The following is a 20,045-nucleotide window of genomic DNA, read 5'->3' on the forward strand; positions in this document are numbered from 1 at the left end:
ATTTTCATAACAACCGTGCATGCATCGTTACATCACAGTATTCATGTGACATGGCCTCTTAACCTAAATTTACAGTAAAAACATTTTCAGAAATAAGTACTTATGAAAATGACAAGCTAAAATAAGTTCTTAAGGGAAACAGCTCCAAAACCAGGACAGAAGGCTCCTCAGTTTTTCATCTTCTAGAAACAGTTTCACAAATCATTTAGGAAATCAGCCTAGAGGTAATCATAATAAACCACATTTCTCACCCATTCTTGAAGCCAATCTTTCTTGAGAATTGATCAAACAGCACCTGTTATTGAAGATAGTAATAAGGCCTGACCCTGATACTTAAGTTTTGATTCTCAATCAGTTTTGTGGCTTGGGCTGTCAGGAGTTACTTCCTTCAGAATCTTCATCCATGAATTTAAGTGAGTAGTTTGTGTTTTTTTTTAATTAATTTTTTTATTTTTTATAAACATATATTTTTATCCCCAGGGGTACAGGTGTGTGAATCACCAGGTTTACACATTTCACATCACTCACCAAAGCACATACCCTCCCCAATGTCCATAATCCCACCCCCTTCTCCCAAATCCCCTCCCCCCACCAACCCTCAGTTTGTTTTGTGAGATTAAGAGTCACTTATGGTTTGTCTCCTTCCCAATCTCATCTTGTTTCATTTATTCTTCTCCTACCCACTTAAGCCTCCATGTTGCATCACCACTTCCTCATATCAGGGAGATCATATGATAGTTGTCTTTCTCTGCTTGACTTATTTCGCTAAGCATGATACGCTCTAGTTCCATCCATGTTGTCGCAAATGGCAAGATTTCATTTCTTTTGATGGCTGCATAGTATTCCATTGTGTATATATACCACATCTTCTTGATCCATTCATCTGTTGATGGACATCTAGGTTCTTTCCATAGTTTGGCTAAGTGAGTACGTTTTAACATTATCTTCTCTTTCAGGCTCTGCAACCTTTTCAGGCAGAAAGCAGTTGTGAATATCCATCTCAGATGCATTCGCTGTAGCTTTTGTTTTTAAGAGATAGCAGTCTATTTTGACTTTAGAAAGGCAGAAATGACCTCTGAAGGCAGCCAGGGTGGTGTGGGTACACACAAATGGAATACGAATGAAATACAAATGGAAACCAAAGGGAATCCCATAGGAAGTACAGAATAAAAACTTGTTAAGGGCCACCTTTGAACAAAGTTTCAACGCCAGCTAGGAAGGGAGCTTCCCAAACCCGGTTATTTGTTACTCTGGAAAAGACCACAGCCCTAAGGGACCGTGAGAGTCCCATACTAGTTGCACAGATTCAGCGAGCACAGTGTGGCACTGTGCACATTGGCACACTGTGTACCTCTTGTGCTATAGGCAAAGACTGCCTTTCTGTGAGCCTGATGGCGATTCCTCACCCCCAAGGGCTGTAGGGCCAAGCAGTGAGAACCCACTCACCCACTGTGTGTCCCACTCCATAGAAGCTGTCCAAGAAATTTTTCCAGTTGCCTTCTTAGAGCCATCACAAAAGTCACCCCACTGCAGCTTTGCTTGGTGTGAGCAATGCCATCACAGGAGAGCTGCCATCTTCCTTCAGCCCATGCCTCCATTTCAAACACCTGGATGTGTTTCTTTTTTATTTTCCATAGGTTCCTATACTTCCAAAATTTCTTTCAGTTGTTAATTTTTTATTTAATATCACTGGTCCAGAAAATATACTTTGTACAATTTTTGTCAATTATGCCTTGACAAAGCTGGAAAAAAATTATAGGAAGGCATGACACAGTGACTAAAATATTCATAAAGAGATAAAATTACTTTCAAAGTTCAGTCAATTTATCCTGCTTTTGCTTTCTGCTGGGTCTCCAGATGTCTCCCCTGAGCATTCTCTAGGCTTCACATTGAGCCAGGGGCCAGTACAATAACTAGGCCTTTTCTCCTCTCTCTTAGGAATGTGCATAGCCTTTTATGAGCATGCATCCTCAAAACCACCAGGGATATGTGAGAGCTTATCAAGGCTCACGGTGGCTACCTCATTTACCCAGATCTCCCTACTGAATTTCTAGCCAGTGTGTTGGTCTGTTGCTTACCCCACCCAACTCAATGACAACTCAAGCTAGCTGTGAAGCTGGAATTCTCTTGATTGCCACTGAGATTGCTACTGTTTATAATTCACATGCACCTGCTCCAAATCAAGTCAGCCCCCTCAAGTAATTCCTACACCATACCCTACACTGGTAGAACCTCTATGCCAATAGAGCTGAAGAGCTAAAACCCTACTATTACTTAAATTTGAGTTGTTTTTCTTGGATAAATGTTTCTAAATTTGTTGTATACCTGTGGTCAATTTCTAGAGTCCTTAAATGGATGTTTTTGAAAGATTCATCCAGTTCTTCCATTGATTTTTGAGAAAAGGACTTAGCTAGCACCATACTCTGCTATTCCAGAAGTTCCTTTCCAATACCTACCATTTTTGCATGTATCTAACACCAATTCCTTTAATATCATTTCCTAAGACTTAAATCCCTCCTCAAAGTATCTTAACTTACAAACTTGTGCTATTTCAAAGGATTTTTCACATTAGTCACAGGTAACTGTCTGTTTATTTATATGGCTTCCTCACCAGACTCTAAACTCACAGAGGACAGGGTATATGCCTCTTCTGTTCACTGACTACTGCAGCAGCTAGCATAGCATTCGACACATGGCAGACACTAAATGAAAATAATGGATTTACTTGGATTAATTAAATGAATTTAAACCCATAGACTCATTTATGGAGAGTAGCTATTGTAATTCCAACATGGAGACAGAACTGAGGTCATTTGATGGTTTCTAGCCATAATCTTTGACTCAGACTACTTATCCAAAATGTCAGACGAATGACAATGAATATTGCTGAGGGGAAAAAAAAATTCTGTTACTCAAAACCTGGCAGCTCAGAAACATTACAATGCATTGTATTTCCCAGTGGGAGAGTCACATGGATGATCAGCTACACTGCAAGAGAACTTGCAGTTACCACCACTTGATTCATGAAATATAGTTAACATTGACTTATTTGGGCTGGTAAATATAAATATACCTTTGAACATAAGAGTATCAAGATGCCTTACTGATATATTTCAACACACACTAAAAGCACTGCCCTAAATTGTGTAAATATCTAGTGTAGTATCTTCATAATGGTGGGAATAAAACCTGTCAAGGATTTTTGGTCTCACCTTTAGTTTTTAGCTACGAAGGCAAGAACAGATGCCAGTGTCATGCTTATTTTAGAGCCTCTCAAAGACATGCCCTCTGTTTATTATCAGAAGGAGACTGGGCCAGTGACAGAAAAGGACAGAACTTTCTCAATAACTATATGGTTGTATACAGGAAGGACTCAGTGAATGCTGTTTGAACAACATTTATTGAACACTTTAAATTTTATGCCATCAGTTTTCAAACTATGCTCCATGGATTGCTACAGAAGTGCCTCAAAAAAAAAAAAAAGTAGCTAAGAATAGGAAAAGTTGAGTGAACAGGTGCCTGACAGCTTCTATCATTTCACCCCCACTTTTATGTGTTTTATATATTGGAGTTTTACATATTGGAGTTTCTCATAATGTTTTTTATCGGATTCGTGGCCATAACATATTTGAAAACTACTGAGTTGTATTATGTAAACACAACTGCTTTATATATTTAAAAAAAAAAAGCAAAACTTTCTGATGGCGAGTAGACATATGAAAAGGTGCTCAACATCATTAACCACTAGGGACATCCTAGTCAAAACCACAATGAGATATCACCTCACACCTGTCAAAATGGCTAGAATCAAAGGACAAGAAGTTAAGAGTGTTGGCAAGAATGTGGAGAAAAAGGAACCCTTGTGCACTATTGATGGAAATGACAATTGGTGCAGCCACTGTGGAAAACTGTAAAGAGATTCCTCAAAAAATTAAAAATAGAAATACCATGTGATCCAGTAATTCCACTATTGGATATTTACCCTAAGAAAATGAAAACACTAACTCAAAAAAATATTTCATCCCTATATTTACTGCAGCATTATTTACGATAGCCAAGACATGGAAGCAACCCAAGTGTCCACTGATAGATGAAAATATATCATATATATGGATATATATGGATATATGATATATTATATATATACATAGATATAGTCCCCAGCCATAAAAATGAATGAGATCTTGCCATTTGTAACAACGTGAATGAACCTAAAGGGTATTATGCCAAGTGGAATAAGTCAGAGAAAATTAAATACCATGTGATTTCACTTATATATGGAATCCAAAAAAAAAAAAAAAAAAAGAACAAACAAACAAAAACCAGAAACAGACCTATAAATACAGAGAACAAATCGATGGTTGCCAGAGAAAAGGGGGTGGGAGGATGGGCAAAATGGGTAAAGGGGAGTGGGAGATCCAGGCTTCCAGTTATGGAATGAGTAAGTCATGGGGATAAAAGCTACAGCACAGGGAACAGAGTCATGGTATTGTAAGAGCATTGTATGGTGACAGGCAGTAGCTACACTGGTGGTGAGTTTAGCATGACACACAGACTTGTCGATCACCATGCTGCATATCTAAAACTAACGTAACTTCGTGTGTCCACTATACCTCAATAAAAATAAACAAGTAAATAAAATAACTTTGTTACTGGATTATTGTGATTATTAAATAAAATGTTATATTTGAAAATACTTTACTAACTCTAAAATGCTTATAAAGCTAGATATTATATATGATTGTTGTCCTTGTGAAATTTGTGGCCAAAGGGAAACCACAGGGAACATATTTACACCATACCTACATCTCAACCTCTTTGTCATTTATACTTATATTTTTCTTTGCAGAATTTTTTTTTCTTTTGGAGGCATTCATAGAATCCAGTGATTTGGTCCACTATTGTCCCTTATTGTCTCTACTAAGACAGAGTCTGCAGGGACAGAGTTTCATTGTCTATAGTGCTATCATAAAACAATGTCCTTCGAGAGAAAATGGGAAGAGCTGGAGTTTTTTAATTAAAATATCATAGTTCTACTCTGTCTTTCATGTTGCAGTAACACAAGTTAAGGAGGAACAATGTTTGTTTAAATCTGATTTTATCTCACAGCCCCATGCCTTAAGAGAAGAAAAACAAGAAACCATGTTATTTTGATAATAAAGAATGTTCTCTTAATTTCCTATTGTTGTGTACAAGATTTAGTGCTTACTCTTTAATTTCAGTGTCAGAATGTGAACTGTAATTAATTTTCATAAAATGGAAAGCAATAAAGTCAGATATTGCTGGCTGTAGAGGTTGAGATTGTATAATTTACAATTAGGGGTTGTGGGGGAAGAAACAGCCTACACATTAAATGAGTAATAACTCATCTTGGCTTCAGCTTCAGGATTACGAAAGTGGTCAAGAAAGCTGCTCAAACAAAACCCCCAAATCTACGGAGTGTTTGGAACCTTCTCAGAAAAGTCTACCAAACTTGATGTCACCTCTCCCTATACCAACATTGGGATTGTTTTTATTATCATTAATTAACAATAATAATATGCATGGACTTAAATTACCACCTAATGAATCACCTAAAACCTTTCCTAGGCATTATTTGTAACAAACTATAGATAATAGACCATAACTCTATATCAACCATAAAAAAAAGTCAGCTGCCTACTCATTATAAATGCAGGTTCTCTTTATCTTACCATCAGAATTTCCATACAGAAGGTATGTTTGAAATTGGGAAATATTTGTATGGTGGCTATTTATAAGTTTTAGGCTATATACTAAAACAAATGATGCTATATATAAAACTAGACATATGTAAAACTTTTCCATATTTAAAAGAAAGCATATTCATGTTGGAGGAATTCAAATAAGCACACTTTTCTATCTTCTGTCTTGTTTGATTAAGGACGTGCTTCTTAGGGAATTAGACTATGGATTTCTCATTAGTCATTAGTCATTAAAAGAGCAGAAAGTTAAAACAGAAACTTACCCTAGAAAGCACTGGTACAAACTTTACAGTTTACAAAGATCTTCCACATACTTCATCTCAATGTAATCTTTCTTTTGCTTTTAAAGATGTATTCATTTACTTTAGAGAGAGGTAGTACCAGAGGGCAGTGGGGGCCGGGGGGAATCTCAAGCAGACTATGTGTTGAGCATGAGCCTGACACTGAGATCACGACCTGAGCCAAAACAAAGAGTCAGGCACTTAACCAACAGCACCCCCCAGGAACCCCTCAATGTAATCATTCAATAGCCCTAAGGGGAGAACAGAGTGAAGTCTGATATTCTATGTTTCAAGAAGAACACTGATAAGTAGAGTTGCCCCTCCAAGTTCACACCACCAATAAATGGCCAAACCAAAAACTGAATGTAGATTTAGGACTCTCTAAATTCAGTACTGGAACCAACAGAGACAATAACTAATAAGACCAAGAGAGAGTTCATTATTTCATGTGGACCATATCCTGCAGAACTGGGCTTGAATGTATTTTCAAATATAAAGGAAAAGAAGATGGTCTCCATCCATCTTCTTATTTTGAAAATGAAGGGGTAACAAATGATGATGATGATGATGATGATGATGGAAGAAAACAATAACCAAGTTGCAATTATTTCCAGTCTATTGGAAGGTCCACAGACACGAGACAGGTTAATTCAGAAAAGACACAGAAACTATATGGATCTTAGTTTTAGGTGCAATTAATTACCCACAGTTTATTTACCCCATAGAAAGGAATACAAATTGGACATGTTCAGTTCCCTATGGCTCTTACTGCTGGGAGCTGGAAAGTAGGTGACTGGTCAACTGACGGTTACAATGGAAATAAAAAAGAGCCCCACACTGGAGCAGTGACATATTACAAAATAGTAAGTGATTATTTTATATACACATTAAAATTAGTGTATGTATGAGAAAAAAAAATCTAGGAGAAAATTAAATCACATTGTTAATTTCAAATTTACTGAGAGGTAGATTTATGGGAAACAATCCTTTTCTTAACCTTACATGTCTATATTACTTGAGTTGTAATGAACAGTTGCTGCTTTTATAAAAGGAAACTGAACATGAGGATTACATTTTGTAAAGACCTAAGTTGCAGTCTCTCTTACTTTCCATGAAATATATTAGTTGGCTTGAGAACATCGCTCAAATTAGGTGTCAGCAGAGGCCTCCATTCTAGTCTCAGCTGACATAAAACTTTCTCCAAGAGGCCTCCCCTGACATAGATCACACACCACTGCTCTAAACAGGGTTCCTACACATGCCCCCTGCTAGCCCTCAGTCTTCTTCCTCCATGTTCCTTCTCACAGCCTGTAATTACATATGCATGTGTAAGGTTACCAGCAAGCTGCACTTAAACCCAGGTAAAAGGGATTCTATCCTAGGCCTCTTGCTTTAGAGAACCACACATACCAAAAATATCAAAATGAACACACTATTTTTTTTTTAGACTCCAAAGAAAGATGGTTGAGAGTTCAATCTACTTTTGAGTGAATTATGGAAGAGGGATGCACTGAGCAAGCTACACCATGCAAAGCATACACCAAGACAAAGCATGCCAGGCTGAGAGCAAAGGAGCCTGGGTTGGTTGAAGAGGAAGAAAACCTTAGCCTCTGCCCTGGGAAATGAATAGCAAGAAGCCCCCTTGTTTGAAGTTGTTGGCCTCAGAACACCCAAAGCGATAGGGTTTCCCAAATGACTATATTCCATCCCATCCCTCTCCTCTAGCTGCCTAAAAGAGGATGAGAAAGTGAGTCCCAGCCCAGTTCCCTGGGCACCTGCACGATGTCTGTTCCTATGCCAGTTTCTGATTCAGTCACCACCCTGGACACAACCCACCTTCTTTATTGCCCCATGCCAGAAGCTCCTTGTTGCCACTCAGGGTTAAAGTTGTAAGGACTGACTTGGGAGAGAGCAGGTCTCCTTTAACCTCCAAGTTGCAAGGAAATTCCCAGAGTTTGAGCCCTGAGGTTCCAGAAGAAAACATGAACTGGGCCAAGGTCAGAGCTTATCACTGCCAATGACTGGCTTAGGCAGTGCTATGTGATGCAATTCTAGCCAACGAGTATAAGGATAAATCTGAGGAACTTTCCTCTCTCTTGGAAACAGACAAAGCATGGAATACCCTTTTCTACCTATTTGATTGGGATGTTAGAGATTGCTATAGCCATTTCACATAGAGGTCAATGACCCAAACACGATGTCTCTAGTTCTGATCTTTCCCCCATACTTCAGATAGTACATCCATCTGCCTGTTTGATAATCCCATCTGTATATTTAATTGGTGCCTCAAAGTTGGCATATTCAAATCAGGTTACTCATCCAGATGCTCAATGGTGAATCTAAATCTATCAAGTCCTGTGAATGCTCACCCTAAAACATAGCCTGCATCTGTCCATTTCTATGCATTTTCAGTGTTACCATTCTCAGTCAGATCCATTGTCTTTTGCTTGTGTTATTGCAACTCCCTGCTTCTGCTAATCTTTCTGCTTCTGCTCTAGCCCTCTTCAAAATTTAGTCTCCATGCACCAGCCAGAACCAACTTTGAGAAAAGTAAATCAAGTCATATCACTCCTTGATGAAACCCCTCAACTGATTTTTATTCACATTCAGAATAAAATCTGAACTCCTTAAGGCAGCCTATGTGGCCCTATAATACCCCAACCCCATTAGGTCTATAAATGCCTCTTCTATCCTTTTCTAGCTACTAGAACACATCAAGCTGATTGCTGCTTGAAGCCTTTGCATCCACTCCTTCCTCTGCTTGGTATGTCCTCTCACTCACATTGTAGAGTCAGCTTCATCTTGACAGGTTTCAATTAAAATCTCATATTTTCAAAAGGGTCTATCAATCTGAACTAGCCTGCACATGCACAATTCTCCATCATATCACTCAGTTGTATTTTCTCCAGAGCCCTAGTATTATCTCATTCATTGATAATGTGCTTAGTACCTTTTCTCCTCACTATAATACAAACACTATGAAAACTGTAATATTTTCTGTCTTGTTTATCAGCTTTACCAGGGTTGAGAACAGTGGCTAATATAAAGATGGCATTCAATAAATATTTGTTAAATCAATGAATGAGTGCTTGTCACTTTGTTCAATGCTAGAAATTTTAGAATAAATAAACATTATCCCTTCTATGAACATTCTGCTCAATAATTAATTCTAGAATTTTGCTAGAGATATTGGGCTCAGAATTTAGATAATGAAGTAGGATATCTACCCAACAAGAAACAGTTTCATTAAATTATTGTGTGGGTAAAAAAGTGACCTCATTATTTTAATCCACTGAAATTTGAGAGCTTTATATTATAGCTTGTACCTACACTGATTAATACAGACATTTGTGTGGTTTTTACAGTAGTTGATGTACCCTGAGTAAGACAGAAGAAAAGGAGGTAAAGAGAAGATGGGAAGGTTTGAGGGAAGGGCTTGAGGAAGAGGAAAATGTCAAGGCTTGGGAATGAATGGGAGGGTCACTAACTAGAGAGAAACAAAAAATAGCATGACTGAGTAAAAGTGGAGAGAATTCTGGAGTTAACAGAGGACATACAATTTTGCCTTGAGCATGTTTATGATATATACAAATTGCTTTATCAAGTCTATTTATCGAGACTTCTCTTTAAATACAGATTAATATTGCATAAAGCATTTTTTTGTAACTATACAAACTTGTCTTTCCTGCTATCAGGCCAAATCTACCCCAATCATATTTAATCAATACACTTTCCTTGAAAATTAAGTATGTAGATTTTTTTCTAATGTGTCTCTACAATATCATTTGATATTTTCAGTTCTACATTCCATTTGAATCTACCCAGTGTATTGGCTAGCTCACCCAACTTTGTGAGTATTCACAAACTTCCTAAGCTTCCATATTGCCATTTAATATGATGATTAAAATATTAATTAATGCCATGACCATCAAAAAAATCTATACTGAAATGGTCTTTTTAGCATTCTTCACAAATGTTTGCTTGACGAGATATAAACCCACCTGACAATATTCTCATGTATCCTACATTTCTCTTCCATGTCCCTACAGTATCACAGAAACTAGTAATACTTTACTGAATATAGGATATACAACACCTGAAGCCACTTCTCCCCAAGTTTGTTCCATGTAACACTAATCCTGATCAAATAATTTTGAGGGATAAAAAAACACTGCCTGAGTCATAAAATACATTATCTTAAACTGCGGTGACTTTAAATTTTTTTTAAGATTTTTTATTTATTCATTTGAGAGAGATAGAAGGAATGAGCAAGAGCACAAGCAGAGGGGAGGAGTGAAGAAAGAACCAAACTCCCCACTGAGCAGGGAGCCCAACACAGGGCTTGATCCCAAAACCTTGAGATCATGATCTGAGCTGAAGGCAGATGCTTAACTGACTGAGTCACCCAGGCAACCCCCTAAATTCTTTCTTAAAAATCTTACAATAAAGAACCTCGTGAATTTTTCAACTATAATTGGTGTGGATTTCTTTGTTTTTCTTCACACAAACCCTCTTGCCTTCCCACAGAATTGGTATAATTTGAGGGTAATATAGATAAGATTGCAATTGGATTGAATATTGGATATGGGCAGAGTCAAAAACTCCAAAGTTCTGAACCTGAGAAATATGGTTGTCATCTGTTGAGATGTATAAAACTAAAGAAGTAGTTTGGGGAAGAAAAAGAGGAAAACCTTGAGTCTAGTGCTGGTCATGCTAAATTTGAGGCACCTGTGAGACATCCAAGTAAAAACCTGAAATTAAGGAATAGTTTTCTTTTACATCCTCTACAACTTAAGCAACTAAACTATTGGCAAAATGACTCTAGATTATGTACATACTCAACTTTTATGGAATATTCATTCATCATTATTGTATTTTGCCTCTGTGTCAAGAAAGCATGATATGTGTCACCTATATGACTAAGCAGTTTATGGTAACTTCCAATGACAATAATAATTCTATTTTTCTCTTTCCTCACACAGATGTTCTTTCATCTTGAGGTTTATGGATTTTCATAACTTTTATTCAATTATATTCTTCCTTTGTGGATTTCCATACCTTTTCATTCAATTACAGACTTCCTTCCCATTTATCTACTGCCATATATAACAAACTACCAAAATGTTAGTGACTTAAATAACATCCTTGGTGGTGGTGCCATCATTGTCATCATTGTTAAATTGTTTTTAAGTATCTCACAATTTCATGGGTCAGGAATTCAGGACTCAGATGGAAGTGTCTTCCATTCCACATGGCACTGACTGAGGGCACTTGGTGATACTCAGCTGGCAAAGGGGTTAGAGCGGATAACTCTACTTGCATGTCTGGCGTCCTAGAGGTGATGGCCGGAAGGCTGGTCACAGTTGGGGCCCCCTTGTAAGACCTCTCCAAAATTACTGTCTCAAGCTAGCCAGACTTTTCTCTTTTTTTTTTAAGATTTTATTTATTTATTCGAGAGAGAGGGCATGGAAGAAAGAAAGAGAAAGAAAGTACACAGTGGGCAGGGGGCGCAGACAGAGGGAGAAGTAGACTCCCTGCTGAGCAGGGGAGCCCAATGCAGGCCTCGATGCCAGGAATCCAGGATCATGACCTAAGCTAAAGGCAGTTGCTTAACCAAATGAGCCACCCAGGAGCCTTAGTGAGACTTTTTACATGGCCCAGGTACCTTAAAAAGGCAGGAAGTGAAAGCAATCAGTCTTTTAAATCCAAGGCTCAGCAATTGTGATATTGTCTCCTACATATTCTACTGAGCAAAGCAGTCACATAACTGACCCAGACACAAAGGGACATCATCATGATCTGACTCTCCACCATTTGCTTATTTAACTTTTCCCTGTCTTGGTTTCCTTGTCTGTAAAATGGGGATAATAAATGTATTCATTCAACAAATACGTATGGAGTATAGAGTATGCAGCAGATGGCTGAGAACAAAAAGGAGAATAAGCTGGTCTATGTTTTAAAGTAGTACACAGTCTAGACTAATCGAAGAAAAGATGTGCATTTATTCATTCTTTCAACAAATATTTAATACATACTTACAAAACACCAATAGAAGCATATGTGTAAATCCCTGCTGTGTAACGGAATGGAATCAAGGTTGTAAAGGTCAAGTTTTTTTTTTTTTCTCAAACTGCATTTTAATTAAATGGGACCTTAAAATCATTTATGTCCAAATTGTGGTTGGTAAACAGAGAGACATAACCTGAGCATTCTTCTCTCAACTGGCATTTAGACAAGAACCCAGTTTCCTTTCTGGGTTCTCTCTTCTTCATACTAGTTAAGAACTATACAATCACAGCCCACACAAACACATAACAAAAGTGGTAGAAGACTCCATTTCTGGTTTTTTTCTGTAAATATAAAATAACTTTTTCATTTCATTCAAGTTGAATCATTTTTACACTGAATTTGAGTGTCAGATGAGATGCAGGAACAATGGAGAAGCCACGGCTTGATGAGCTTAATAGAAATGACATACACTTCCTCAAACCTCTCATCTTTACTAAAAACCCCTTTATGAATGCAGAGTCAGGTGGGCGCTTGCTGACAGGGCCTACTTGGAGGTTTTCAGCCTTAGTTTGGTTTTGGCATTTCAATAATCATTTCAACCATTAATAACCCTTACTCTAAATCTTAATGAAGAGTTTTTAAAAGAAAAATCAAAAACTAAAATAGACTTCAATGTCATTGTTTTATTGATGAAGGAGATAGTAAAAGCACACATTGTCAGCATTCTGAAATGATTTTGTAAAACTCTTAAATGGACATAGATAACTGGAAGTGGAATATAAAGTTATTGATGTTTTTTGTCTCTCATCATCCCAGGCTCATGCATTTGACAAGATACATAAAGATTTGCTCACTTTGTATTTCACTACATTTGTATTTCACCACAGGACACTGCTAAGACCCAGTTCTTAATCAAAACCTTTATTTTATATAAAATAAAAAGTTTTAAACAAATAAATACATTCTTATTTGCTGCCAAGCAGAACTAAGCAACAAGACAAAATGGTTAGGTATATGCCTTTGAAGTGAGACAGGACTGTGATTAAATCCAAGCTGTGCCACTTCTTAAAAGACTAGAGTTTCTAAGCTCAGACTCCATGTATAAAATGGGAATAATAAAAACAGAAACCACATAGAGTAGCTGAGAGAATTTAATAATCAATTAAAGCACAGTGCTTTGATATTGTATGTTTCCAGTAAGTGACAGTTGGAATTTTGTCATCCTCATTGTTATTTAGGGAAGGCAGTGCAACAAAATGTCCCATTATTATTCCCCTCCCTATTGGTACTTCAACACCCACCCACCCCCATCATAGACATGCTCTTTGGTGATATCTAAACCACTGCAAAGAAAGACATGGAAGAATGAGACAAGAGTATCAGAGTTCCCTGGGATAGGGCTCTGTCCTACCACTCTTCAAACCAGCTCTTTGAACATAGGAGCTGCTCACTAAATGTTTTTGATGATAATAACGAGATAGTTTTCATGTGAAAAAATTCAACATATTTCAAAGCTATTAACAGCAAATTGATAACTTTATGCAAAAAAAGATAATCCCTTTGAAAAATTCTTTTAAAATAAAATGAATTTCATGAGATTGCACAGAAATAAAGTATTAAACTCTATTATTAACATGTAAGGAGAAGTTTACTGCTTTTCACAATTTCTAATGACCATTCTCTCAAATCTTTTCAAAGTGTTGTCTCAGGAACGGCCAAGCTCTGCCCTGTGGATGCCTGTACCCAGAGCCGCTTTTGAGTTATAAGACTGCAACCCTGGTGAATCATGTCTCAGAGGGAGGCAAATACTAGCCCACATGATAATGCCTTACACTATGAATAAAGTGGTTGAAATCGCCAAAAAAAAACTACTGATTCACAAGAATAAGCTGGTAGGAAAGGGTAAGGAGAGGGGTGGGCATTGTGTTGGCATTTTATACAACACACATGTCATAAATAAAAGGGAATAAAATCCCTGCTACCCACCCAAACTAGATCCTTACTTCACCCTTTAACATGTCCTCCTCGTGGTATAATTAAGGCTGGAAACCAAGCCCCAGGTTCCTCATGTGGATAGTCCTTTTGGCAGCTATTACACATACTTTCTATAAGGAGTAAGAATCTTCTGAACCTTTCCTCTTTATAGGCCAAAGGCCCACACACACGCTTTTCTTCTGCAAGAGCTATCTCATCTCTGAAAAAGCACCTTCACCCTCCTGAGAATCTCCGGAAGAAAAGGCCAATGAACTGGAAGAGTAGATCTGTAGATTCCCAACGACAGCTCCAACTTATCCTTCTCAAAGTCCGCAAGCCAGTCCACAGAGCTGGACACTCTCGGAAGCCAAGACAAGAACTTCGGATGCAGTTATCAAGTCTAAATAGCTTTAGAATCTGTAGGATAATGCAAAGACTATCAAGCACAGTCCAATTGCAGAGAGTCCATTTGATGAAGATAAGATTACATCCCACTTTTAAACCCACTTAATTGTCTTTATGTGCTTAAAAGTGTTTGGAAATACGATGTTTGCTTTGAGAACGCGGACTGTGTCCTGTTCCCACCCCTCCCAATCCTTTACTTGATGGACAGCTCTTCAACAAGGTTTTTAGCCCCAGGCTGGTGACAGAGAGGTGAGGGAGCAGGCAAGGGGAAAGGGGCAGAGAGGGAGGGCTGGCACTTCAGGAGGCAACTTCCAGTCCACTTCCTTTCTTCAGAATTTCACAAACCATTCTAAGAAGTGCAATCCTCCCATAAAACCAGTCGCGTCTGACATCCTGGCTGCTCTGTATTAAACTGGCACCCAGGCACTTAACCTGCGGGATCGCCTTTCTCCAGACACCTGCCCAGCAGCAGACTAAACAAACAGGGATTCTCCACTGCGCAAAACTTGGCTTCTTTCACTGGGTCTCCCATCTGTTAAAAAGCCATTGTCTGAGAAAGTGTTCAGCTAGCTGGGGAGCGGGAGCGATTGCATACTGAACTGCCCCTTTTCCCCATAAAAAGTCCTCGTTAGCATTTTCTTTTCTCCCTGGTTTTCATTGCCTGATTTATTCATTGGTTTCACCTCTTCTCCCCTCCCCCTTGGTTCGGGAGGAGAGCCTCCTTGTCTTTGGTTTCTCAGGGGTCATGTCTTTTCAGTCACCAGGACAATACCCGCTGCTGGCATCTGCTTCCAGATCCAATCAGCCATATTGTGAACACATCCTGCCAGAGAATTGTTCCTCCTTTTGCTCGGCTTTGTTGCCAATTTCATGCCATGTATTGCTCCATGTTTTGTGCTTCATGAAGCTGTCACTGGCATAAAAGTGGTCTGACCAGGGTCGTAGTAAAAGGGGTGGGAATGAAACATCCACCAAAATGTTGAGCAGGCCACCCACAGTCCACACACACACACACAGACACACAGACACACATACACACATACACTCAGGCACATACAATCCCAACACTCACACCCAGCCCACACATACTCACCATCTCCACACAAACACACACAGTCCACACATGCAGAAAATACAGTCCACACACACTCACAATTCACAGACCCAATACACAGTCACATCCCCACACAACTGCCACATAGTCACAACAGAGACATGAGCACACCCAGATCTGGGACCCTCACACATTTTCTTTACTTTCCCCATGATTTAACTGGCACCCCAGTGAGATACATTATGATTCTCCAGAGGGGTAAACAGTTTTAAAAGGAGACATAGAGTTTTATTCCTTTAATAATGATAAGAAATATATTACATTGGGGGGGTGTATGTAAAAGTCAAAAAAGAGTTTAGGGTTTTTTTCTTTTTTCTTCAGTTATTTCTAGTCACACATATATAGTAACAATCCTTTGGTACACAATCTTAAAAACACACCAAAAAGTGCTTTACAAAGTAAGTTAAACTACTCCAGATTAAAATGACAACACCATACGGTGCATATTCACTTTTTTGAGATATTAACCTCTCATAAAGAACAATATATAAACAGAGGGAAATGTCAACAAAAACATACACATTAACCACTTGAGTTTGGGAGGAAAGTGTCTATGAGCTCCCTTCTCTCTGAGTTGTGGTCCCTGAATACAGGAATATCCCGATTTATCAAGAAGCTCTTTGTAAAGCATGGATCAGCCTGCCAGAGCACAAAAGACTAAACTCCATTGCAAAGCTTTGCTGAAACCCAGATTTCAGGAGGAAGCTGCAGTTACCCATCCCATCACCCAATGCCCACAGATTGAATTGGGCCCAACTACTGGCAGCCAGCCAGCTCAAGGGAAGTTGCCTTTCTCCTTAGTGTCATAAGTTAAGGGAAAAGAAGGACAGAAAATGGGGAATGAAAACTCAAAATCCTCACAGTGGAAATTCCACTGAAGTTTCTCATTTTATTTCTACAATGTGTTCTTCGCTTTTATTTCAAAAAGTTCTTAAGATTCTGAATGTAGCTTCTTTACAGTGTACAATATCTATACTTAGAGTTTCCCATTTTCTATTCCAGCACCATGAGTAGGTCCCCTTGCCATTTTCTCTGAGGGCATTTTCTGGTTGTTGTTTGTCAGTTGTGAATGCCAAAGAGTTTTAGAGAAGACCAGAGCCCTATGTGTGGACACAGGAAAAGGCTGCCTGTTGCGGCAATTCTCCTTTTCATCTCCATATCTCTATCAAACTCATGCAGAGGCCTATTCTGGTGCTTAACATTTCCATCCTTGGAGTCCCTTCTCTCCAGAAAGCTATAAGCCATTATCATAAGTAAAATTGGTAGATAGATTAAATAAATAAATAACAAAAATGCAAATCTGTAACCCTCAGAGTGCATTAAAACAAAGTTTTTAACATTTACTTCCACCATAATCACGAGTATGGAATAGATGTTCCCAAATTAATGAAACGAAGGATGGGTAAACTGTGATCAACAGAATGAAGTGTAAGTTGGAAAACCTATAGACCTGAAGCACAGGTGCCTAGAAGCAAGCCAGCTTTGCTTCTCTGAAGGGAATAGAGGATGGCAGGAGAAACCTGCCCCAGGAATGAGGGAGAAGAGAAGATACAAGGAGGTTAATACCAAGACAGCCAAGCTGAGCTATATGCAACCTTCTTGGTTTTTTAGAACTACTAAAGAAAGTTTCTATACCCCAAACTCTTGGCTGAGACATGATATTCTACTTGGAGCTTTATTAAATTAGCCAAAAACTTTAGTCACAACTTAAGGGCTTCACCCTGTTATGAACTAAATATTTGTGTCCTTCTCAAATTCATATGTGGAAGCCCTAACCCTCAATGTGGCTATTAGTTGAAACTGGGACCTCTAAGGAAATAATTAAGGTTAAATAAGGTCATAAGGATAGGGCCTCCTCCAATAAGATTAGTGTCTTTAAAAGAAGAGAACTCAAGAAAATGAGCTCTAGCTCTCCATACACACAAAGAAGAGGTCGTGTGAGCACACAGCAAGATGGTAACCACCTAAAAGCCAAGAAAAGACGCCTCAGATGAAACCTACCTTGCTGACATCTTGATCTTGAAGTAGGAGACTCCAGAACTTTAGGAAATACACTTCTGTTGTTTAAGCCACCCAATCAGTTTTATTTTGTTAGAGCAGCTTAAGCTGACTAAGACACACTACAGGGTGAAGTAAGGGTGACTCAAAATTTCAGAGAAATGGTAAAACATATGAGCATGGCATGCCACTGTAAAAAATGGGGTATCCCTTCACAGAATGCCCTGGGACAGGATTGTTTGGAGATAGGTCTTTTCTCTACCCTGACCTACCTCAATCCTTACTAGCCTCCTATCCTTTTGAACCCCTTAACCTCTCTGAGTGACTTCCACTCCCAAAATGTATTTCATCAGGGTTTTCTGAGAAATAGGACACATCTCTGCCAAAAAGTAACATATACAAAATCAAAGTGAAGAAAGCCTCACTCAAGGAACTACTAAAGGCTTACATCTTACCCATCTCCCCGGGGAGCAAATTATGAACTTGGCTCCCATTCAACTTCACTGTCCACTAGACATTGGTTAAGCATCTACTTACTGTATCTCAGATGCTACGCTGAGCTCTGACAGAAAGAGATGAGTGCGTCACAGCCCCTGCATGCTACAGCTTTGAATCTTGAGGGAAACAGGCACCTCAAATGTTACAATTCAGTATATGTCACAGTATAAAAACCGTTCCATGAAAAGTGGAATGTAGAGTAACTTCCTAGGAAAAGCACTTTCCTTCTATAAAAGGACATTCCTTTTGCAAGTGAAAGGACCTGGTATAAGAATGAAGAGAGGAATGTGCAGTAAGATCGAAACGAAACGTAAGATACAGAGACTCACAGGATGGGACGGTTAGGATACTGGATACCAAGGGATAAAACAGATGAAGGCCATCCTGAGAAAATGCTCTCCGTGGCACCCAGGACTGGAGGATGGTGGGAGGAGACAGTAATACCTTGGTGATACCAGTTCTGAGAGAAAACAAGATAACCTCAAAGTTCCAATTTCTTAACCTAATCCCTGACACCCCAATCCTTTGTTTCTCTTGTGACTTCATTATTTCTAACTTTTTCAAGGACCTTTTGAAACTTTAAATGCATCCAATGTAACCAAAGTCCAAAATATGTTCTCCTTTTTGTCATTTCATGAATTTTTATTTCTTTCCTAGCCCTATATTACTTTTTATTTATGTTTAATAAGGACATTGAGCCAGCAAGACTCATAAGAGGGCCAGAGCCAGCTTTGTGCTCTGTGTGAGCGTGTATGTGTGTGTTAAACAATTTCATGGACATCTGTCATGCACAGTTAACTTTGCATTGCTGCATTTTAAGTGGTGGGCCCAGGCTTAGCCGGCAGTGATAAAGTAGCTGGCAGTTTTCAAAAAGCCACAGGATAACAGAGCATGAATCATAAAACACACTACTGTGTAGCAATATCCAAGTTCATTCAATGCAATGAAACCATGCAGAGGCCCTTTATCCCCAGCTAATTATGTGGAAACGTCTAAGACAATAAAGCATCTGGTGGTCTTTCTTCCCCATTTCAATTTTTCTCAATATTGTGACAGGGGAAAGTATTGTGCCTTTCCCAGGGTAGTTGCAGTGAAGAGGAGTAAAAGCAAGGGTCAGGGAAGAGCAAATAGATGAATTTATAACTTTCTTTTTATTTATTCCTTTGCCATTGTCTCTCTGGAAGTCTTCCTTGAGGGCTGTATTTTGGGATCACTATTCTCATTGCACTCTGCTTGAATCCCCTTTTCTCCCTCTTTAAAAAAAAAAAAAAAATACCACCCAAACTGCCAGACCTTCTAAGATTGCCTGTTGCCGACGGGGCTCTCTACCCCAATGGGCATCCAGAAATTTAAGTCTAACATTTATAATCACTCTCTGGACTCAGGTTAAGGGAAGGGCTCATACTTCTAGGAATGAAACCTAATATGTGATGTACTTTCTAAAAAGAGGTGATGAGAATGATCCTTGTGATTAAGGTTTTCCCAGAGAGGGTTCCCTATAATTGCCTTGCACATGGCTCTTTTTGCCATTCTCTGGAAAACACACGCAAATGCCATGTGTTGCACTCCTGGGGGTTTTGATGAAAGCCCCTTTATAGCTAAGCGCTGTGCAATGAGACCCGAGCCAGAGTCTGATGAGGTGACTAATTGGTACCACTAGCTTAAAAAGCTAATAAGTTAATTAGATTAACTTCGTTCATGTTTGCACAAGGCTTTGAAGAGGGAAACACTACAGGAGTCCTAAGCTTCTCTGAATTGAGATCTGATGCAGCTCCATGCTGAGTACAAGCTTTCCTCTGGAAGGACATGAGTCTATTGTGGTTATATTCTGGTTTTTGTTCTATTATTTAATTCCTCAGCCACCTCCCAATCTTTCTCAAAAGCCAAATTAAAGTGACATAATGTGCCTTCAATGTCTCTTAGTGCAACATTTTTAGTCATTATAAATCTAAATTTCATCCATACCATTATGAATGTTTTTATTTTCCCACTTTCTCTATGTATTATTGTCATAACATCCAAACCATTTTAATGACAACTCAA

At 38.7% G+C, this 20,045-nt stretch overlaps 1 pseudogene; it reads right to left on the reverse strand.

Annotated features, from left to right (window-relative positions):
• Window positions 1-347: 347 nt before the first annotated feature.
• Window positions 348-20,045, reverse strand: part of LOC132025604 (protein Mis18-beta-like) — a 127,094-nt pseudogene continuing 107,396 nt past the window's right edge.

This window comes from Mustela nigripes, chromosome 1 (genome assembly GCF_022355385.1).
Source record: "Mustela nigripes isolate SB6536 chromosome 1, MUSNIG.SB6536, whole genome shotgun sequence".
Classification (NCBI taxonomy): domain Eukaryota; kingdom Metazoa; phylum Chordata; class Mammalia; order Carnivora; family Mustelidae; genus Mustela; species Mustela nigripes.